Here is a 24,235-nt window from a genome sequence, read left to right on the forward strand (position 1 = left end):
ATGAACGAGACTCTATGCAAAGTTACCTGCACAAGACTGATGATAAAAGAGGAAATAAAAAACCATGGCCACTGGCAACCTCACAGCACAACAACAAAACAGCCTTCCCCTCCCCCCAACCACATTGTTTGAATCACATTGTTTGAATTGGTTGATACTTGCACACAGCTTATGTGGGAGACATATACAGCCCAGCATAAAAACCTAAGACAATCTTACCAGATGTTGGTGTAATTGGTAATATATACAACCTATTGCATGCCTGGTCTATTTTATATTGCCTGTTTATGTAAATATATTTGTAATGTGTGTGCATGTTTTACATGTGATTCAAATTGACCACTGAGGAAGGCCATATAGGCTGAAACGTATTTGGCAGGTGGTGACAGACATCAACTTTAGGAAATGCCATTGTGCTGTTTTAATGGTTTTTAAACAATTTTAATCTTGATATAGCGCTTCTAATAAATTATATATTTTCATTATTTATATTTTTTTCATCCCACCCAACCTTGGGTACCCAAGACTGATGATAAAACAGGAAATAAAAAACCATGGCCACTGGCAACCTCACAGAACAACAACAAAACAACCTCACAGGAGCTACAGTTGGTGGGTATTGCTCCATCAGCAAGAAGGGATCAGCACAGGACTCAACAGAGCTTTGATCCTACAGATTGGCCCATAGTGGCCATTATTCTGAATGGAAGTTGTCACCAGTCTCTCATACAGCCACCCCCTGCCCCCAATCTTTAGGAACAGAAGAACATAAGAAAAGTCATGGTGGATCAGACCAAGGTCCATCAATCCAGCAGTTTGATCACACAGTGGCCAACCAGGTGCCTCTAGGAGGCCCACAAGCAAGACAACTGCAACAGCATCCTGCCACAGCACCCAGTATAATAGGCATGCTCCTCTGATACTGGAGAGAATAGGCATGCATCAGGACTAGTATTCATTTTGACTAGTAGCCATGGATAGCCCTCTCCTCCATGAACATGTCCACTCCCCTCTTAAAGCCTTCCAAGTTGGCAGCCATCACCACATCCTGGGGCAGGGTGTTCCACAAATCCTCCTGTTCTGTATTCTGATAGCAAGTTACTGGTGCCTGATGTACAAATAAGTTTGCAGCTTGAGGCTCCAAGGAAGAGATGGTCACATGGATGACTATATGGGAACCCACCCACATTCAGTGGTCAGTGTGCTGTTATCCCTGGGCAACCAAAGCAAGAGGGGGAGAAAGAATGAGGGCTCCATCGAGCCCTACATAGACCCCCATCACATCAACAGAGATGCACTCATGATGGTGTGGATTGTGCTTTGCTCATTTTTCTAAACAATAGATTAAAAAGCCAGGGAAAAGCACTGAGACACCCCCTTCAAGCCCTAATTATTGCCCCCTCAAGTGCTATGATAGCTGTCATTATTGCATTCAGAGGATCTATTGGTTCCATCATCAGAAAAAAGTCATATTTCACAAGAAGGAGGGGGGAGAGCAACCTTCATTATTCCCCACAATGGAATGACTGTTTGGAAACTCTACTAGTAAAATTGTATGACCTCCTTAGCTTCCTCTGTTGGAATACCTCACCAAGATAAACTATCTCAAGAACCACCAATAAATGCTTCAGATTGTTGAAACTTTGCAAACCACTCAAGCTTTCCTGGAAAATACAGAGACACCAGATCGTAAAATGACATCACCATGATAACCAGTCTGTTTCTTTTCCTTATATTTGGTTCCCCACCACAACTAGCCTAGACAGCATGGTAATGATCAGTTATGTCAATCCATTAGAAGTTGGAAATTAGAGTTTACAGATCTTAAAATAGAGACCATTTCCCTTTTCATTTTGAAAATTTATCATGGTCCATCAGTATTTTTCACGTTCACTCCGTCATCATGTCCAGTTACGCAAACGTATGCAGAACACTCCACAAACAGTTGCCTGACAATGATCAAGAAGATTCTGAACATAACCAGCAGGTGGATATAATCCAACGAAAGCTAAGCACTTTAAAAATCGATTTAAGAGAGATTTAAGTCCTTTGACATCAATAGGACCAAATAGTGCTATATCTGGCTGGATCACGCCTATATGTTTGTAAACATGTTATGATATACGTCCACTCATCAGGAGTCATCACCCAATGCAACTCCCTGTAGAGTTCACTCTACAGCAAACAATCCTGCATATAACATATGAAATGATTTTTAGAGCATGCAACATAAATTCTCATTAATAGAACCACTCCAGTGAATGTACTGTGTAATCTAATATGTACCGCATGTCTTTGTTTCCTAAGGGAAAGGTGTCATGGTTGCCAATGACACTGTGTCACATACTCACTAGGTTGGATCCAATCATCCTCCAAGGAGCCTTTCTCCAGCTTAAGGAGACTTTGTCCAACTTAAGTAGCTCTTCCACAGAATAAAGAGCCATTTAAGTTGAAGGAAGGCTCCTTAGGCTGGAAGAAGGCCTCTAATTTTGTTCAGTGGAGAGGGAGGATAGGGTAGGACCCCACCCACCCACTGTTATGAAAAAAAGCCTGTGTAGGGGGAAAGTGCAGGAGTTGAATTTTACAGAAAAAAATAACTGACATACACATTTTGTATCCTCAGCTCATTTTCTTAATTGCATTAGCCATGGAAATTTTGCACATACTTCAACATCAGCACCATCATAGTGAACAAGTCTGAATCAGCTAGGTTCAAGTCCAGTAGGACCTTAGAGACCAACAAGACTTTAAGGGTATCAGCTTTCGAGAGTCAAAGCTCCCTTTGTCAGATACAAGTCAGCATAGAAACCTCTGAGTCCTTAGATCCCAGTCAGAAGGAGGGAGGGGTGTTGCAAAGGATGCAGTCTGGGGTCTTTTATGCATGGCTGTTTCCCTTGGCGTCACCCCCAGGCAACTTCAGGTCTTTGTTTGGATTATGCATGCCATTTCCGACCGTCACAGGTCGACTTGCTCTCCCCCTGTGTTTCCCCGCATTTTCCCTGTGTTTTCAGGGACCTGTTTTATTTCAAAATTGAAAATGCAAGCAAAACACAGGGAAATGCAGGGGGAGAGCGAGGCGACCTCTGATGGTTGGAAATAGCATGCATAATCCAAACAATGACCCAAAGTCATCAGAGGGGTGATGGCAAATGAAACAGCCATCCATAAAAGACATGAATCAGGTTATGAAAGACATGAATCAGGTTATGAAATACACTGCATTTAAAGAAATGACATAATAAATAGTATCAAATAAGATAACAAGAGAGAAAACCTAAGGATGAAATAACAGATTTTTTAGTTATATTTATAGTCCAGTCCTAAGCATGTTTACACAAAAGTCCCATTGAACTCAATTGGGCTCACCTCTTAGTAAGAGTGTTTAGGATTGCAGCTCATATGATTTATTTATTTCTTCAGTTTGTTTATACCCTACCTCTCTCCCCAACTGTGACCCAAAGAGGCTTATGTTATTCTGTTCTCCTCCATGTTATCCTCACAACAGCCCTGTGGGGAAGGTTAGGCTGAGAGAAAGTGTGACTGGGCCAAAGTCACCCAGTGAGCTTCCATGGCACAAGTGGGAATTCAGACCTGGGTCTTCCAAATACTAGTCTGATACTCTTAACCACTACACCACACTTGTCATTTACATTGCATAACTAAAATGATGCTTCTAAATTTAAATAATTTCTTTCTAAGTTAAAGAGTAAACGGGCATTTATGATGAAGATTGCCTAAAGACATTTCCTGTGCGTGTTTGGCTGAATGAATCACACAGTTCCTCAGGAGTTACAGTCTGACCTCATAGAACAGTGTCATCTTCAAATACTATAAAGAAGTCACAGAAAGTCTAGAAAGCTGTAAACAAAATTTGCCTTCTGTTAGTTTGCTTATTTAATTAGCGATAAACATAACTTGTAATACAGTTCTCACTCACCAGACTGTGTTCTGAGAAACTCAAGAGGAAAAGCAGTCCAAAAACTCCTTCAGACTATAGGAAATCATGTGGTGAGAGGTTCCAGGGCAACGGTGTCAAATTATCTCAGCTTGGTTCTGCTTGAAGTGGTCGTCTTCTTCTGGGGAAGCTGCTTTTTATGGTGGTGGGTGGAAGTAGTCTGAGCAGCCTGTGAAATGTTATCACTTAGTTTGGCTTACCTCATCATGGCTTGGGTGGAGCAGCTGCCAGTTTCAGGTGACAATATCTCATGAGTCTGAGTGCCACCTTTTTTGCAGTATCCAGCAGCCTGGTCAGGGAGATCAAAAGCCAGGTCAGGGAGATCAAAAGCCAGGTTTCACTCCACTTCTGATAAATTCTTCAAAAATGTTGTCAAGGGGAAAAAAAGATGCCAAAAGGAAATTATCAGCTCCATTTGTCTATGTATCATTACACCTCTTTTCAGTCAATATGCTTTACCACATATATGAGGAGAACACGCAACATGTGATCCTCCTTAATATGCTTTATTGCTAGTTTGTCTGAAAGTGACAAGGCATTTTCAGCTTTATTGCACACATACCAGAACCCTGGAGTTCTGGTAGTATCTACTGAGGTTAAAAATATGTGTGTTGCCCCTTTCAGATAAAATGGCAATCACATGTTGTGATTAGGACTGTGCATATCAATAAACCCGAACCAAAAATAAACTTGAAAGTAGCCATTTCGGTAATATTTGGGTTTTGTTTTGCCCAAATACCAAAATCTGGGAATCCGCCTGAAGCCGAATAGGTGATTCCTGGAAAGCCAAATAGATATTCGGCTTTTAGCTTTTTGGCTATTCGCCTTTGCTCAGATGCACGGCTCTGTGCTTTCTTCCATTTTTCTATCTTTGACTGGTGTTGTTCGGGCCCCATAGTTGGGGCTCTTTTGAGGTAGGGGTTGTGTAATCAGAGCCAACTTGGTCAGACCATACTATCCTCCGCTCTTCAGTGGATTAATTTGGATGTCAGAAGGGTCATTTTAAAAAACGCGGTTTCACCCAGTCCCTTCTGGAGGGATATACCCTCCAACTAAAAGCATCAGCTTCAACAGCTGCTGACCGCCAGTCTTCTAGGAGACTCCCTCACCCATGCAGATGAGCAATCTCCTTCAGAAGAGCTACCTTGGTCATGACTTCAGTGGCTCTGATATCCCCCCCAGATATGTAGGGAGCCCCCAGACTTTGAGGCGCCAGCCTGCCAATTGGCTCTTTCTGCCAGTCCTAGGCAACACTGACGTTCTGAACCTGAAAACCAATTGACAGCTCAGCTCACAAATGCCTGAAGGATGGGGGTGACCCATTTGCGGGCCCATAATATTGGACCCCCTGTCCCAAACTTCCTCAAACTTCGGTGTCCATCTAGGAAGAATTCCTTGCAGCTACACTGCAAATTTGGTGACTCTACCTTCAAAAATGCCCCCACAGGAGTTTTGAAAAAATCCCCATAGCCTATAATGGACCTGATTTTTTTTTTAAAAAAAACAAACCCCGGAAATAAAGCCGAATACCCATATTTACCGGTATTGGTATTTGGCTTATTTCAGGTTTACCAAAAACATTTGGGTCCAATAAACCTGAATCTGAAATTTACCAATTTTTTTTTCACACCCCTAGTTGTGATGTACCACCTTTACTGCCAGATCATGAGCACTGAGTAGTATCTGGTGAGTAGAGTGGTAGTCTGCAAGAACAAAATGGGTTCAGGGCTGTTGTTTTGCCTTCTCTGACCTTGAATGAACAATTTATTCTTTCTGTGCCTCACTTCCCCATCTGTTTAATGTTGGTAATAGCACCTCCCTATCTCACAGGACACAGAGCAAAGTAAATAAATAAGCTCAAGGCCACAAGACACTCCTATACCATAGTAACAGGCTGTATGTAAGGATTAGAGATAGCTAAGATCCTGGTCGTTGCCTTCCAAGTCTTAACAGAGCTATCCAATTTGACCTTGCAGAGAAGCTTTTAACATTTTAATACTGCTTGACTGATTAGAACTAAGGGCCATAATTTTTATTGCATTGAAAATGGCTGATTTGATTTCTTGGGTTTTTATCTTACACATCTGGCCTCGAACTTCAATCAGTCCCCTTTTGCAAGCTTTGGACGAACGGCTGTCCAGCAAGTTTTAGCGTACCAGCAGTGCTATTCCAAGCAGAGTTACGTCTGTCTAAACCCATTGATTTCAGAGGACTCAGAAGGCTGTAACTCTGCTTAGGATGGCACCGTAAATCCTGTTATAATATGGAAAACTGTTCCTGATGGGCCAGGAATATTGTCCCTGTTAGGACTTGCAGATATCCATGATTGCCCAGGACATTAATGAAATTGACTGCCTTGTCCAAGTATTCAAGACAACTTCCATCCTGAATACAAAGGCTGAGATCCTGAACTCCACAAGTTTCCAAAGTGAACACAGAGCTCTTTGTGAACAAGGGCTTCTACCACTCACCACAGTGCTGGACAATATTGCACTTATAATAGGACTGTATGCGGGAAGCACACCCTAACAGTGAAAGTAATAACGGCAGCCCCTATTTATATGGAACTTTGTGCGTGCATTGGAGCCTCCAAAGGGCATTTGGGATGGCACATGAACACATGAAGCTGCCTTATACTGAATCAGATCCTTGGTCCATCAAAGTCAGTATTGTCTACTCAGACCATCAGCGGCTCTCCAGGGTCTCAGGCAGAGGTCTTTCACATCACCTACTTGCCTAGTCCTTTTAACTGGAGATGCCGGGGACTGAACCAGGGACCTTCTGCATGCCAAGCAGAGGCTCTACCACTGAGCCATGGCCCCTCTCATGGCATCTAGCAGGGTGATAGACTGGAATCTTGAGGACTGTAGCCATGCATGCAACTGAACCTTTCATTGGCTATTTAAAAGCAAAGTACCACCTGTGCATTTATATGTGCCTGTCTGCTGTCATAGACACAGACTTTGGTGTTCTTCCAGGCTGTGATAATTGTTTTTTTAAAAAAATCTAAAAATAAAATAAGATACAGCTTTGTGGTGGATGACTCTGAAAGCATTCTCCATTTCTGTCCATAGGCCTTTTAAACTTGCAAACATCTGTTTTTTTAACATTTTTACTTCTCATATGACAGGGGCAGCCAGCCTGCATATCAGCAAGTCGATGCACTAGCAGGCCTTCGCCTGGCCAGACACATTTTAGATGGGCCAGAATTTCCCAGTCAAATCTCATTTCATGTAATGGAATTGCATCGGCCATAGGAAGCAGGTGAAAGACTGAAAGCTGCCACAAATCTCCTCTGCATCAATTGAACTGTGTCGTGGAATTTTGAGCCAGAAGACACATATGACTGGCTGGAGACATCAAAGGCAAATAAAAGAATGATAACCACACGTAGAATAGTTGTATACACTGGACCCCATGTCAGAATTTAAGTTTGCCAAGAATTACTGGAAAAGCAGGGGGGGGGGATAAGAACAAAGTTGTGATCCACATACCTGCTGTACTGTGTCGACCGACTTCCAGCTGCCACTAAGCACACTTGGGATCTAGTAGCTCTTTTCAGATGTTCTAACTGGGTAGGACAAACATGTGTGGGGAACAGGATCATGAAATCAAGCTCTGTTTTCAGCTGCACAGGTTCTGTCTATTTTTTTTTAATGTTTTATTTACATTGTAAGCCACCTTGAGTTCCACAAGGTAGAAAGGTGGCTAATAATTTTTTAAAAAAATTAAAAATAAATTGGGACGTGTGCATAGTGACTGTATGTGCCCAATGAATGTAATATAATGTCCACAGACAGCTGCGACTGGTGGGTGCTACTGCAACAGGGCTAAAGCAGAATCCATGAAACCACTGGATTTAGATCCTCAGGCCATGAAGTATCCTGGCTTCCATGCATCCCTGGGGTTTGCTGGGGCTTGGTGATCTGCACTAATGCAGAAGTTCGTGCCACAGCAGATACAGGTTGGGCATTTTAGCCAAAATTCCATGGGAGCTAGAATCTATGTAAAATGTGTGGCAAGGATCTAGGCTTGCCAGCTACAGGTTGGGAAATACCTGGAGATTTTGGGATTTGGGGAGGGGAAGCACTTCAATAGGATATAATACCATAGAGTCCACCTTCCAAAGCGGCCATTTTCTTCAGACGAACTGATCGTTGTTGCCTGGAGAGCAGCTGTAATCCCAGGAGATCTCCAGCCATCACCTGGAGGTTGGCAATCCTACTTAGATCCGTGCACGCTAAATAGTCTTTGTCGTGGAGTGTGTTTCCTCTTCCACTAAAACTTCCATTTGTACAAGAGCACATTGAAAAGCATTGATCTTGTGCCAAAGTAAGTTTTAGAGAAAGCACACTCTACAGAAGAGAGTGACGAACATGAAAATTGTTCATAGGATCCAAGCCTTAAGTTCTAAAATGTTGGGTTCACATTTGGTGGGTTATAATTATTTTTTAGCTTCTACTGTATTGTTCAGGGCTGAATGGGCCATATGAACAATATCATTAAAGTAAAGTAAGCTTCTACTGTAGAACACTCAGGTGGCAATTTGTTTTTCTCTGTTATGATGTTCCCTCTCTATCTTTTACAGGAAGTTGCTTTATGGGATTGCTGTTCTGTAAAGCAGGATGGATTTTTTTTTTTAAATGGACAATAGGAATACATTTTCTAGTATGTGTTTTGTTCTCAAAGCTTTGGAGTCTGTTCTTCTTTTGTGTATTTTTTAAAAGCACTTCGCACTTGAATTAGATTTAGGGGCTAGTACTATAACGTGGTGCCTTGTTTCTGGTGCCCCATTTGCCAAGCTTTATAGGATGATGCTATACATTGTTAGGCATTTGGTTACCTTAAACAACCTCTTTGAATGTTCAAAATGGCTGTCATTCATTGCACTTAACATTCTTTGAGAGAAACAACAAATATAGCATACCATCAAAATATATCAGTAGGTAAAGTTTTATAAAGTTTCTTCATTTTTGTCATTGTATCCTGGTTTGATAATTATAATCTCGTCTGGGACGGCGAGAGCCAGCATTCCCCGCTCTGACGGCCAGCTGGGAGGCGGGCGAGCCGCACAGAGCCCGCTGGGCGCGTCGGGACGGCACGAGCCACCGTTCCCCGATCCGACGGCCAGCTGGGGGGGCATCTTATGGTCAGGTGCGTCTTATGGAGCGAAAAATACGGTAGTTTTTATATGCCAACTTTCTCTACCACTTAAGGGAGAATCAAACCGGCTTACAATCACTTTCCCTTCCCCTCCCCACAACAGATACCCTGTGAGGTAGGTGGGGCTGAGAGAACTCTAAGAGCTGTGATTAGCCCAAGGTCACTCAGCTGGCTTCATGTGTAGGATTGACGAAACCAACCCGGTTCACCAGATTAGCATCCACCGATCATATGGAGGAGTGGGGAATCAAACCAGTTTCTCCAGATTAGAGTCCATCATTCCAAACCACCACTCATAACCTCTACACCACACTGGCTCTCAAAAGGCAAGATGGCCTCTCCTCTCTCTTCTGTCATTGGAAAGTCCATAGGTTTCAATCCATCATCGTGGTTTTGAAGCTCTTTGGTTTGACCAGCAGATGAACAATGAAGTTGGACAGTGTGTGTGTGTGTGTGTGTGTGTGTGTGTGTGTGTGTGTGTGTGTGTGTGAGAGAGAGAGAGAGAGAGAGAGAGAGAGAGAGAGAGAGAGAGAGAGAGAGAGAGAGAGAGAGAGAGAGAGAAATATGGGCATGTGAGCTATATTTTTGTTCTGGTGTTTTTGCCCACACTGTGTAGAATTTATAGAATTTCAAATATCTGAACATATCACATTTATTTATTCATTGATACTAGGGCTGTTGAAAATAAAAATTCGGTATGGTTCAGCTTTGGCAAAATTCGGCCCGTTTTTATTTGGGCCGTGCTGAAGTCCGAACTCCCCTGCTTCGGATCCCCAGAAATTCAGGGGGATCCAGAGTTCGGGGAAAAATTTGGCCTCCCGCGAGCCTTCAGGGGGATTCCCTGAAGGCGCGCGGGGGACCCTTTAAACAGATCTGTGCCTCCCGGCTGGGAGGCACAGATCGGTTTAAAGCCCCCCCCCCCAGCCCTGCCTGGAGTCCCGGCAGGGCTGGGTGGGGGGCTTTAAAGGGCCCGCCGCACGCCTCCAGGGAAGCTCCCTGGAGGCGCATGGGGGGACTTCAAACAGATGTGTGCCTCCCGGCCGGGAGGCACAGATCTATTTAAAGCCCCCCCCAGCCCTGCCGGGACTCCCGGCAGGGCTGGCGGGGGGCTGGCAAGACCCTCTGCGCGGGTTTCCAGACCCCCCCCAGCCCTGCCGGGACTCCCTAAGGAAATAATCTCAGTACACAGCCACTAATCATTTCAACATATGCAACTTTACTTATATACTATTACAATATGCATGTTATGTATGCGTAACACTCTATTCAATAAAGTTCCGAACTGCAAATAGCCTGAACGTAATGTCAATAATAGGCTTTAACCTTCTACACATTTACACAATTCTCTTCCTTATTTTACAAACATTCCAGAACATGAAACCCCCCGGGGGGATATTTCTTACGACCAGCAGTAAGGTCCACAAAGTCCTTGCAGGTGTATTGAACTCCGCCACGAATCAGGCAGTACAAATCAAAATCGTTCTCAATCGCGGTCAGCTGATCACACGTACACCAATCCAATGATTCAAATCCCATTACTGCTGGTTGAGCCGATTGCAAACGCTAGCATCTATAGCTATGCGTTGTTTGTTGTTATGATGTATATGGCACATGGAATAGTAACAAGTTCCCGGTTGTTTATCCTTGTTTCGCAGAAAAGTGCAATTTGCTTCTTCAGACTGTGCAATATATCTAAAATATTAGCAACATTATAAATACATATCAATGAAGTACAATTTACTCTCAAACCCACCCTTGTGCAAACAAAATAATAAATAAAAGTGATCTTATCCTACCTGACTGCAAACTTGCAGTTCATAAGAATGACCCATAGTCTCTGTTTTTTGGGTACCATTCACCTATCTTTAAATAACATCTACCAGGTGTAAATACTAAAGTCTACTATGGTAAGTATCCTGTATAGACTTAAAATGTTATAGATATTAATAGCTAATTATTTCAATTGAATGGATTTAGTTTTAAGTTTTAAGAAATATTAAATACATTTAGTTTTTAATCTTTAAATTTTAAATTTTAAACTTAAATTTTTAAGATTTTTAAGATTTTTAAGAAAATACTGAGAACATGATTCCTGTGGATAATTAAATAGAATAAATATAATTTTCTAAAAGTATAATTAATTATTTATTAATTATATTTATAAATAACTGGACAGATCCAAAGCTGAATTTAATCCATGGGGATGGATAGACTGAAACAAGTGAATGAACCTTGCCTCTTGCTGACATAGGATTCTTTCAGCATTTACATAGGGGCCTTTTTGTATTTACCAAATGGCAAAAAATTGTAAGTCTACATCTCTAGGTCCTTTTTCTAAGAAATGGGGGACCATAGGCGCCTCTAATACTTTATTACGAATTCTAGAACTATGTTCCCCTATCCTATACTTTAATGATCTAAGGGTTTTACCAATATAAATTAAATTACAAACACATTTGATGATATAAATTATTCCCTTTGAGTCACAATTTGTGAAAGATTTAAGCACAAAACGAAAACCTGTTTGTTGGCAAACAAATTCTTTTACAGGTAATGATAAATGGCATTGGACACATCGTCCACATAAAAAAAATGAACTTTGATAATAGGTTGAACATGCTTTTTTATACTAAAGTCAGATCATATGAGATGATCCCTGATTGCTTGAGGTTTTTTTTAAACCTGTTTTAGGTAAAGAATTGCATCCAGGGATATCACCAATTATGTGCCAATTGTTATATATTATAGCTTTTATTGATGGAGCTAAATGTGTATAAGTTAAGGAAAAGGACAGTGACTTACTTTCATTAATTTTCTTGTCTTCCAAAAGCTGTTTTCGATCTGTATTCTAACCCTATTAAATGCTCTTTCCACTAATTGCCCTGGATTCAGAACTCTTCTACCCCTGAGAGGGTTGATTGGCTATGTTACTGCCTGCTTTAGGAATTCTTAGGCTGAATGGGACTTGAGTGGCCAAATTATCCTTAATTGTTCTTAACTTAATGGGTTGATGACCGAATGCTGATGACAGAAACATCACAGGAAGGGTAGAGTAGTGGCAGCAAAATATTTGAGAGAAAATTTAGGGGGAGGGCTGGCATGATGCTATTCATTGCTTCCATCATACCGCAAAACTGCAAGGAAACCCCCTGCCCCCCCAATATGAGCCTTAACTCCAGCTGTTTGAACCTTCTTCTCCTTTCTGAGTGACTCGTCACGTATACTCATAATACAAAGTTATATGTAGTAATGTGGCACCAAAGAATCTGCAGAAACTGCAGCTGCAGATCCAGACAGTGATCTTCATAACAGCCTGTGCACCAGATGTTACCAGAGGAAGGCTGTCAGAATGCTAGGGAAATTGTACATGGTTGAGTAATAGTAGTATAAGATAGCACTTTGCTTAAATCCATAATACAGAATGTTTCTGCCATAAAAGGAAGCCCATTAGGTTATGTGAGCTTATTTAGAGACCACATGCATGCATCTGAAAATCCATTTTCATAAAGCCCATATTGCCTATTTAAAGAAAAAGAAAAGCTTGTTCCTCGGCCAGCTGAGGTAAATGGTCCCAGTGAAGTTAAGAGAATCTGGATTTTACGATGGCTATGTTAATAAGATGCCTCTCACATAACATTTGATGTGTAAGTGACTCCCCATCATGGTTTTTTGCTGGTAGACTTGAATTCCAAGACCAATCCCATGTTAAGTTTGTCTTCCTTTCCCTTTAAAGCATGTCCAGAGGCAGCTGGTGCCTTGGATGGATCACCTGTTGGATCTTGGCCAACCCAAGACATAGTGCTGTTTTGTCTGCCTGTTTGTCTTATTTATATTTTTTTTGTGCATTTATTGTAAGTTGCTTTGGGTCCCTTTGGGGAGAAAAGCAGAAAATAAACATACACAATAAATAAATAAAATACACCTGAAAGAAGATGTAAAATCATAAGGCTGTTCTTATGATTTTACATCGTACCTGTTCTCCCTCTGCAAAGAGCAGAAGATGGGAAGGAATGGAGGCATGTGGCAGCATTGGCATCTCACTCAGTATGACTTCATTTCTGGAGCACACCTGGAAGTAATGTCACATCACTCTGGGAATGGCTAGAAACTCTATGGTCAGCTATGGCTCATGAAAACTCATATCCTGCCAGAAATTTTGTTAGTCTTTAAGGTGCTACTGGACTCTAGCTCTTTTCTACTATGGTTTCCAGTGTGTATGATACTGACAATGTTTTTCTTGCTGCCCCAAGGAGCACCATCAGGAGCATAGGGTTGCTGGCAGGAGGTCTCCTGGCAACTTTGGCAAAGAGCAGGAAGGAGAGGCCTACTCCACACCAGGCATAAGGCAACAGTCTGGACCATGGCATGATGTAGTGTTGCCAATAGGGCTTCCAACCTTCAGGTGGGTCCTGAAGATCTCCTGGAATTACATCACATCTCCAGACTACAGATATCCGTTCTGCTGGATGAAATGGTTGCTTTGGAAGGTGGACTTTACGGTATTATACTCTGCTGAGGTCCCCCCCCCAAACCCCACCCTCCCAGTGTTCTATACTCAAATCTGCAGGAATTTCTCAACCCATACTTTGAAGCCCTAGTTGCCAATGCCATCTTGAGGAATTCATGGAGATTTGTGGGCAGGGCCTGGGGAGGGATTTAGCCAGGGATGTTATACATTAGGGTTTCCAGGTCCCTCTTTGCCACTGGCAGGGTTTTTTTTTTTTTTTGGGTCGAGCCTGAGGAGGGTGGGGTTTGGGGAGGGGAGGGACTTCAATGCCATAGAGGACAATTGCCAAAGTGGCCATTTTCTCCAGGTGAACTGATTTCTATCGGCTGGAGATCAGTTGTAATAGCAGGAGATCTCCAGCTATTTCCTGGAGGATGGCAACCCTATATACCATAGAGTCCATTCTTTGAAGATGCTGTTTCCTCCAGGGGAACTAATGTGTGTAATCTGGAGATCTGTTATTATTCCAAGAGAACTCCAGGGCCAGGCCCCTCCTTGAGGTTGGTAATTTTAGCATGATGAGACAAGGCCTTCCATTGGGGCATGCTCATGAATACAAGCTCCTTCTCAGGAGCTTTGCATTCCATGGGACCTTGAGTGCTCAGTGCTTCATGGAAAGGAGTAGAGGTTAAGAAATGGTGCTTCTAGTTAAGAGACTGGAGAAAGGGGCCAGACATACTGGGCCTACCTTTCCTTCCCTCAAGTGACAACAATCTGCATGTCAGAGGTTCTCACAGTTAGAGTTTTGAGGCTGAATGCCAAGCAAGAGAGTGATTAGAAAGAGCCTAGACCTCCTTGCTGATCCCTCACCCTCTTGTTTGTGCTTCAGTCAGTACCTGATCCTGTGCACAAAAACCAGGATCAAAAAACCCAGGAACCTACAGTTTCAAACAGTAGGGTTGTCAGCTCCGGGTTGGAAAACGCCTGGAGATTTTGGGGGTGGGGCCTGAGGAGGGGAGGGTTTGGTGAGGGGAGGGACTTCAGTGGGGTCTAATGCCATAGGAGTCCACCTTCCAAGGCAGTCATTTTCTTCAGGTGTTACTGATCTCTGTCGCCTGGAGATCAGTTGTAATAGCAGGAGATCTCCAGCTACCACCTGGAGGTTGGCAAGCCAAAGGCACACATAATAGGGTAAATGGACCTGGACTTGAGATGTAAGACATGGCCTTTCAGTCTCGATGAGTGCAATGCACAAGGCTGTTTCCCCCCACCCCCACCCCAATAATCTTTCTTCAGATTGGTTGTTATGTGAAGAATGCAAGCTCTCTCTCTCTCTCTCTCTCATCTCGGCTTTCCATCCTAACACCACATATTTGCCTCAGACCTCCATATGCTTGCATTTATGTTATATAAATCTCCACATGCAAATATAAGTTCCGTGCTTATATTTGGCTTTGGAAGCCTGACATTTGGGAGAGCAGCTCTGACAGGCAACAAGAATTAAAAATAGAAGGCAGAGGTATTTAATGTAGAGTAAAATCAGATACAAACGGTGCCTGAACACATCAGCGAGCTACTCTGAGTCATGAATAGTTCATCTGCTTTTCATCTTTGCTTTAAGTATCGTTATTGCTTGATTTTTTTTATGACGCTACTTAGGCTGAGTGGGCACTGTCAATACTGTCAAAAAGTTATTGACAGGACTTTGATGGGTCAGATTTATTTTCTCTCGTTTGCTTACTCATGTTTTAAATTTCCAAAGAAAGGTTATTGTCTCAGTGGTGAACGACTTGAGCATCCTAAGCGAGCCACACTCTCTCATCCTAAACTTATTTAGGGATAATAATAATGACATCACTTGCAGGGATGTTAAAAGGATTATTAAAATAAGGTGTGTCAAACTTCCCTGCCCCTATCATGTTCTAGTTTTTCCCCCCAGCTCCAACTAATCTCATTTGCTATATTTTGGGGGCTTCCTTTTCCTTCCTGGAGGCCTGTTGATAACAGCTTTTGCCTTCTTTCCTTCCACCAGCTGAACTACGTATTTTTGACAAGTCCAGATGAAAACAGGGGCATCTGTATCCCACCTTTCAGAAGGCAGCATTGTATAGCCCAGTCTTGTCAGATCTCGGAAGTTGAGCTGGGCTGGTACTTGGAAAGGAGACCACCAAGGAAGGCAATGAATGACAAATCACCTCTATTTCTCACTTCCATCAGAGGAACACCTGGAGCAAGCCCCTATATGTGAACATGGAGGCACTTTTTGTGTGATTAGGTCCTTGCTTTTTGCAGAGTTTCTGCTGCATGGAGGAGCTTATGTGCATTCACCAAGGGCTGGTGAGGCAACCTTGTGGAATTTTGCTTGAGGTTTTAACTCAGCATGGTATTGCTATGCACAATTGATTAACACTCCAATGCACAACTTCCAAGGATACCAGTCTTTGGTAAACTAAATATGCAGATGTAGCTGCTTGGGAAGTGTAGCAGCACAGTTTACATGAGACACTACTACCTTTTATGCAAGGACATTTCCTTGCAGTCACCCCCACCAACTGCATACTCAAAAAGAAGCCCTGAAGCAGTCAACAGGGGCTAACCAAGGAGAAACGACCCTGCATAAAAGGCCTATGTGAGTGCCAAGTAGGATCAGCAGGGCCAGCCGAGCAACCAGTAGGAGACCAGGGGGTGGGAATATAGGGGAGGGGGCAGCCATTGACAATGGCATGATGACATTTTGGGAAACCCAGAAGTGACATCTCACCTGTCTAGGAATCACTGGAAACTCTATAGTAAAACCAGATTTTTCAGCTATTCCTAGAGAGGCATGACATCCTTTCCGAGTTTTCCCCTGAAGTGACATCGCTGTTGCCAATAGTATTTTTTTTTATTTCACCCGCTTCCCTTTGGCCACCCGAATGCTGGTAAGCAATGCCTACTGAAATTGGGAGATCTGCTGTGGGCATATAGCAGTGGGCATATAGCAAACTACCAGCATCATTTTTCATTCAGACTGTATACACATATACAGACTTGCTGCAGACTTTGACTGAATGCACAGATATCTGGTAGTGGGGCCAGCAAATAAAATCCTTATCCCTTCAGTGAAATAGAGCATATGGAGTTTTGAGTGCCTGAGAAGGACTTATAAAATGTGATGAGAAGGGGAAGGAAACAGGAATGTCTGGCAATGACTGAAGGGATAAATGTGTCTGTCTCTTATGGACAGCCTGCTTTCCCGGCATGGTCTCCTTGGACCACTTGAAGGTCAGCCCCCATGATGTATGGCCCATTTTGCCCTATTGTCCAGTTATCCATCAATGACAGGAACACACTGTACGAGCCTGCCAGTCACCTGCTCCTCCAAAAGCATTCTGTAGACTTTCTTTCATTGTAGTCATTGAAATCTCTGAAGCATTACAAAAATCCATCCTTCTTGCAGTGAGGTGCGTGAAGGAACGATGGCCAGTCAAACACATGTCGTCCTGCAACACACACAAAAAGCCAGAGTCAACATGCAAGCATAAAATGCATAATTAGAACACCATGATAGCTGCTGTTTTGTCTGCAGTGAAAGTTGTTACAGTTCTTTGTGGTGAGTGCTTTTTACAGATTTTTATTCCCCTCAACATAAGAATGAAAAAGAAGACATTGCCACTTAAAATTCTACCTGTATTTCAAAGAGCTTTCCAAATTGAGTGGCCAGACAAGAGTGTCAAAGGAGGGTCAGTATAATTGAGTGTAAAGTGATGCTTTCTGAGCAAAACAACAACATCTAACTGCACATATATACTGATGGAATCTCAAGTGGGAAGAGATCCTGGACTCATAATGGAGGTCTCAAACATAAAGGCGAATTTCAGGAAAGGCATTGATGATGGCACTTGGTTTGCCTTTGTGGAAAACAGAACGTAGCTGGCTTTCAGTCTTATCCAGCTGTCCTCTTCTGATGATCTGATTGTAGAGGTCCACATTTATAAGACATGGGTCACAATTTGGAGAAAGCGCTTCTGAAGACATTACAGAGGGCCAGTTGACCTGATGAATTTGGTCTTGAGGAATTGCTCCAAGTGGCAAGTATGCTCAAACAACTCCTGAAAAAATATTCCCTCTAGGGCCTCTGTCATACCATCTAGACGCAAAGCAGACATCCTAGAAAAACAAATCACATGGCTTGCCTGGCTCCTATGGGTTCCCCAAATGACCAGGGTTCCCAAAGTTCTGTCCCCCTAGTTCCCTTCCCCAACTCTGTGCCTCCTATTGGTTCTCGTAGGTTATCCGGGCTGTGTAACCGTGGTCTTAGTATTTTCTTTCCTGACGTTTCGCCAGCAGCTGTGGCCAGCATCTTCAGAGGAATAACACTGAAGGACAGTGTCTCTCAGTGACAAGTGTGTAGGAAGAGTAATATATAGTCAGAAAGGGGTTGGGTTTGAGCTGAATCATTGTCCTGCAAAAAGTAACAAAGGTAATGTGCTAACCATTGTCCTGTAAGTATCAAGATAATGTGCTAATGAGGGTGTGGTATGTTAATATGGAACCATTGTATCCTGAAGTGATCTGTTAATGTGTGAATCCAAAGCTAATTTGCATGGCTATTGTTGACTGTAGTCTTTGTTAGTCTGTTTCCTAAGGAAACTACATCAACTGTCTCCCAGAAAACAGTATTCTAGTCACCATGGATGTAGAGTCTCTATACATCAACATCCCCCATGACGACGGGCTACAAGCCATTAGAAATACCATCCCTGACAACAATACAGCAGATCTGGCTACACAACTCTGCAGGTTTGTTCTCACTCACAACTACTTCCGGTTTGGTAAGGACTTATACCTTCAAATCAATGGCACTGCCATGGGCACTCGCGTGGCTCCACAATATGCCAACATTTTCATGGCAGATCTAGAACAACGTTTTCTGAACTCATACCCACTGGCACCTCTCCTTTACTTGAGATTCATTGATGACATTTTCTTTGTCTGGACTCATGACAAAGAAGCCCTTGAGAGATTTCACCAGGCTTTCAACGATTTCCACCCCACCATCAATCTAACTATGAATTACTCCGAACAAGAAATCAACTTCCTAGACACCACAGTATGGATCCACGGGGGACACACAAGCACCACATTGTACCGGAAACCGACGGATCGGCAAACGTATCTACATGCATCCAGCCACCACCCCAACCATATCAGACAATCCATTGTCTATAGCCAAGCCCTACTCACATCTGCTCCAATCCTTCAGACAGAGATACACACTTGAGAGACCTACAGCAAACATTTTTGCAACTACAATATCCTGCTGATATGGTGAGAAAGATGATTGAGAAGGCCAGAATGATACCCAGGCACAACTTACTACAAGATAAGCCCAGAGAGAATGACAACAGAACACCTCTGGTTGTCACTTATAGCTCCCAACTAAAACCAGTCCAACGTATTATTAAGGACCTACAACCAATGCTGGATTGTGACACTTCCCTCGCTGAAGCACTGGGGGGGGGGGTCCCTTTCTTGCTTACAGACAGCTGGCTAACCTAAAACAACTTCTCACCCATGATGATAAACTACTTAACAGGAACATGGACTCTGGCACCAAGGCCTGCAACAAACCAAGGTGCCAACTTTGCCCTCATATAGATTCTAGGAACATCATCTAGGGCTGTTGAATTTAAAAAAATTCGGTATAGTTCCGATTCGGCCGAATTCGGCCCATTTAGATTCGGGATATGCCGAAGTCCGAACTCCCCCACTTCGGATCCGTTCAATTCGGCGGGAATTCAAAGTTCGGGAAAAAAATTCGGCCGAATAAAGCCATTAAAAACACAATTGTGCCTTTCCGCGGCTCGGGGGGGCATTTTTGGGGTTAGAGGTCCCGAACTCTCAGCAGAGCTTCAAAGGACATTTATTGAAAGACTCCCCAAGTTTTGTAAAGATTGGGTCAGGGGGGGCTGAGATATGGGCCCTGAAAGGGGTCCCCCCACCCTTAATGTGCATCTCTCAGCAGAGCTTGCCGCCCACGCACAAAGCTCCCAGCCCCGACAACAGTTTGCAAAACAACTGCAAAGCAACACAACCTTGTAAAACAACACCTTCGCAACAGGGAAAACCAGAAGACACACAACTGAAACCTCCCCCCTCAAACCAGGGAGCGAGAGACTTGAGGGGGAGCACACACCCCAGGCAGAACCGACGAAAGCCCCCTTTGGCTTCCCCCCCACCCACAGAAACTTCTCCCTCCCCACACACACACAGACTCTGCTTTCCCCCACACACACACACATACACAGGAGAAAAAATTATAGATTAAAGCCCCCAAAGGGGTCTTACTGTGGCTGTCTTCTGTTCCATCAGGAGGGGATGGGGAGGACTTGTAATCCAAGATGATTCCAATTAGGCACGGGATGTTTTGCTCTGGAGAAGATGCACACAGGATCGGCTGATCAATTCATCCCAATAGGGAAAAGGGGAAAGGGGAAAGGCCATATCTCGGGACCCCTTGACCCAATGTTCACAAAACGTGGGTGGTCTCTTAAGAACACTGGTCTGAAACTCCGCTCAAAGTTTGGGATCTGCACCCCCAAAAATGCACCCCCTGCAGCCACGGAAAGAGAAAAGGGGGGAAGGCGATATTTCTGCCCCCACTGAACCCATCTTTACAAAACTTGGGTGGTATCTTAAGAATAATTGTCTAAAGCTATGCTGAAAGTTTGGGGGCTATATCCCCCCAAAAGCGCTTCCTGCAGCCACATAAATGGAAAAGGGGGGGAGGGAAAAGGGGGAGAGCCCATATCTCGAGACCCCCTGACCCAATGTTTACAAAACCTGGGGGGTATCTTAAGAAGCTTCATCTGAAGCTCCACTGAAAGTTTGGGGTCTGTACCCCCCAAAATGCGCCCCCTGCAGCCATGGAAAGAAAAAGGGGGGAGCCCATATCTCGGGACCCCCTGACCCAATGTTTACAAAACTTGGGGGGTATCTTAAGAAGCTTCATCTGAAGCTCCACTGAAAGTTTTGTGTCTGTACCCCCCAAAATACGCCCCCTGCAGCCACAGAAAGGAGCAAATCTGCACAAGCACTCCCCACACACACATGAGGATTTCTCTCTCTCTCTCTCTCTCTCTCTCTCTCCCTGGCCGGGCTGCACATCAGCTGATTCCTCCAGTACTCAATCCTGACTGATTGGCCAGAAGAAGACCCAGCTTGGCCACCGATTGGCCGGGGGAGGAGAATGCTGCTTACTGACGGTTATGCTGCTTACTGACGGCCGAATTTGCTGAATTTATTCGCGAACTCCCGAACTCGCTGAATTCGGCCCCCCCGGTTGCCCGCCAGTTTTGAGTTCGGTTCCTCCCAAACTAAAAACCACCGAATCAGGGGAAATTCGGCTGATTTTCAGTTCGGGCCGAACCGAATCAACAGCCCTAACATCATCTCTGGACCCACCAATGTCAGCCATACTATCTCAGGTTCATACTCCTGCTCATCTTCTAATGTGATTTATGCCATCACATGCCAGCAATGCCCTTCCACAATCTACATTGGACAAACAGGTCAGTCTCTTAGACAAAGATTAAATGGACATAAGTCTGACATCAGAAACCACAATATTCAAAAACCAGTGGGAGAACATTTCAACCTTCCAGGACATTCTGTAGCAGATTTAAGAGTAGCAGTTCTCTTACAAAGGAATTTCAAAGGGAGATTGGAAAGAGAAACTGCTGAATTACAGTTGATATTCAAACTAAAGACAATGCATTTACCTTGCATTCATGGCTCATTACCAATGGTGATTTCTCCACACCCATCTCTCCCCTGGACATCACAGACTCTTCTGCTTACCACACCTAATCCCATCATGCCTGCTATTCACATTTACATACTGTTAACATTTACATACTAATGCTTGTCTGAATTCACTCTCCTCTACTTAAAGACAGATGGATTCACATTCTAGCCGTATTTGAAGAAGTGAGCTGTGGCTCACGAAAGTTCATACCCTGCCAGAAAATATTTTTGTTAGTCTTTAAGATGCTACTGGACTCTTGCTGTTTTCATTAAGGCTATGGCATACTCTCCCCTTGAGGAGTGGGCAAGTTATACATTTAAGTGAATAAATGAAGAATGTAAAAGGAGAAAAATAGGCAGGTTAAAATAGGCTAAATGGATAGCGCTAGATGACAATTGAGTCATAAGTCTAGCTCATATATTTTATCTCCCATTTCTCTCTCCCTCCCTCCCTCCCTCCCTCGGGGCGTTTCCTCTTTTCTTCTTTAATTTTACTGCCTTGAATTTTACTGCAGCCCTGGAAAAAGTTATTCTCGGCTGTGTCAGCACTCAGCAAAAAGAGGGAAGGGAAGATAATTTCTGTGAAGTGCTTAATGTTCCTGCCTTGGTTACAGAAGTTTACCAGTTTGGGTGTGCTGGGCCCATGAAATTGAAACAAGTAGTCCCATTGACTATTAACAAGAATACATGGCCTAATGTAGTTCAAATATCAAAAGTGTGCCTTGCTCTTCCAACCCTTGTGACACCATAAAGTAAGGAACCCTGGCTATCCCTTTACAGTTTTCTGCAGAGTTCTTCGAATAAATTTATGACCATGTAACCAGCTGGGTGCCATATATTCTCCGATAAGTAATGTAAAATATGTTTAGTTAAACAAAAAGTGTGAAGCATTCCATTGTGGCGTTCCAGTTAGCCTCACTTCCTGTTTCCATTTTTTAGATTTACAATTATTTTCCTGACAGAGTTATCAAGGTCTTTCCTGGGAAGGAAATCAAATTATGTGGATCAGGGGATTTTCCTTTAAAAATAAAAGGAAGTGGATTAAAGGCAGTAAAACACAATTTTAATATTATTGCCAAGCGTAGAATCAAAGAATCATAGAGTTGGAAGGGGTCATTCAGGCCATCTAGTCCAACCCCCTGTTCAAGGCAGGATCAGCCTAAAGCATCCCTGACAAGTGTTCATCCAGTTGCTGCTTTAAGACTGACAGGGAAGGGAAGCTCACCACCTCCCTGGGCAACCTGAAGCTCATCTCATGATATATTATTATGCCTCAGATGGTAGCAAAATGGCTAGAGTCTCTATCATTTCTGATTGGTCAAATGGAAAAAAAGAGGATCTTTTGAAACCTCTCTGAAACATTCCACTAGTCTCATTCGAACTCTCTTACCTCCCTTGGAAATTCCCCAGATTTGCTAGGGCAGGATTTTCCAAATTCCCTTGCCTTTAACTCTGCACAATTAAGCCCCTCCTACAGAGTTAAAGGGCAATGAAAAATTTCAACAGTCCATTTCCACATATTTAAACCTCTTTTAAAGGGATAGGACATATTTTTCTCCTGGCCAGTTAGCAATACGCTCGCCAGGTGCCTGCTTACGGCAGACAACCTCCCAATATGCCTGGCAATCCTATCTGGCAACCCTGGAAGGCAGCCATTTTCTGCATAAAATGCTTGTTCTATGTTTTCTCTGTTGATGCTGCTGTTCCAGCTGAAGTGCTCTCACAAGTTTGCTTCCTGACTGTTTGGTTTTCTCTGCTTTTTCAAAGTTGGCCAGTTTGGGTTTCCCTTGCACACCGTCTGGTGAAGGATCACATTTTTGTTCTACCGGTGGTTCTGTTACTGCCGAGATTGCAACACGATCCTTCTTTTTGCTCATTTTTTTTTCCTTTGGCACATGCGCTATATTGACACAATGAGATAACACAAGGTGGTGTTCCCAGGGAAACAGAGAGTGCTGCTCTTTCTAGAGCTGCGGCTATAGTTTGAACAGCCCAGCCCTCCTGCCCCCTCCAAAAGCAAACAAACCTATGCAGGCTTACTAAGAGCCCATTCCGGAGCCCCAGGGCCAAAAGTCCATAGGAGGTGCACAAGTGAACTCGCCAGCGTCCGTGCCATTTGTGCCAGTGCCTGAGCCACTTCGCTACCAAGAAGACCCAGTTGTCTCCTCTCCCATCTGCCTCTTTCACTCACACACAAACACCACATCACACAACCTCCCTTCCATCTCCCCTTCCCATACTAGAATCTCCAGCTATGGGAAACCCCTCTCCACAGCCCCTTAGGCTGAAATTCAATGTTCCAGTGGCCACCACCAGGAATCCTATCTAATGCCACAACCCATTTCCAGCCACTCTGGGGTTCCTGTTATATATGCGGGAAAAGGCATACCCCCCCAATAATTGACACATCCCTCTTTGTTGCATCAGTTCAGAGCTGTCTGTTAACCGTCAGCACATTAAAGAGAGAAAAAAGGAATGGTAATACCTAAGCACACCATTCTACTGTAAGACAAGAAAATCTTCCACCCCAAGAAACTCTGTTAATGTTCATTTGCTGCAGTGGTATATCAACATCGGAGCAAGCCTTTTAAAAATGGAGGGCACTGCCAGGAAAAACAGCAGCAGCAGCTCGGGGGGCGGGGAGGAGGTGGTTTAAGAAATGGAATGTGGAAGTGGTTGGATGTGGGCAGGACCTTTAAAAGTTCAGCAAATTGTACAGATTCCACAAAAACGCTTCAAGTATGTGCTCTCCAGAAACACTGGCCCAAAGGGAGTCTGAAAAAGAAATGGAGAAAAGTTGGGAGGAAATCAGCAGAGCAATGACTGGTAAACGATATTGTGTGTAAAGTTGTCGTTAACAATGTCATTCAGAAACCAAGTGG

This window comes from Euleptes europaea, chromosome 6 (assembly GCF_029931775.1).
Source record: "Euleptes europaea isolate rEulEur1 chromosome 6, rEulEur1.hap1, whole genome shotgun sequence".
Classification (NCBI taxonomy): Eukaryota; Metazoa; Chordata; class Lepidosauria; order Squamata; family Sphaerodactylidae; genus Euleptes; species Euleptes europaea.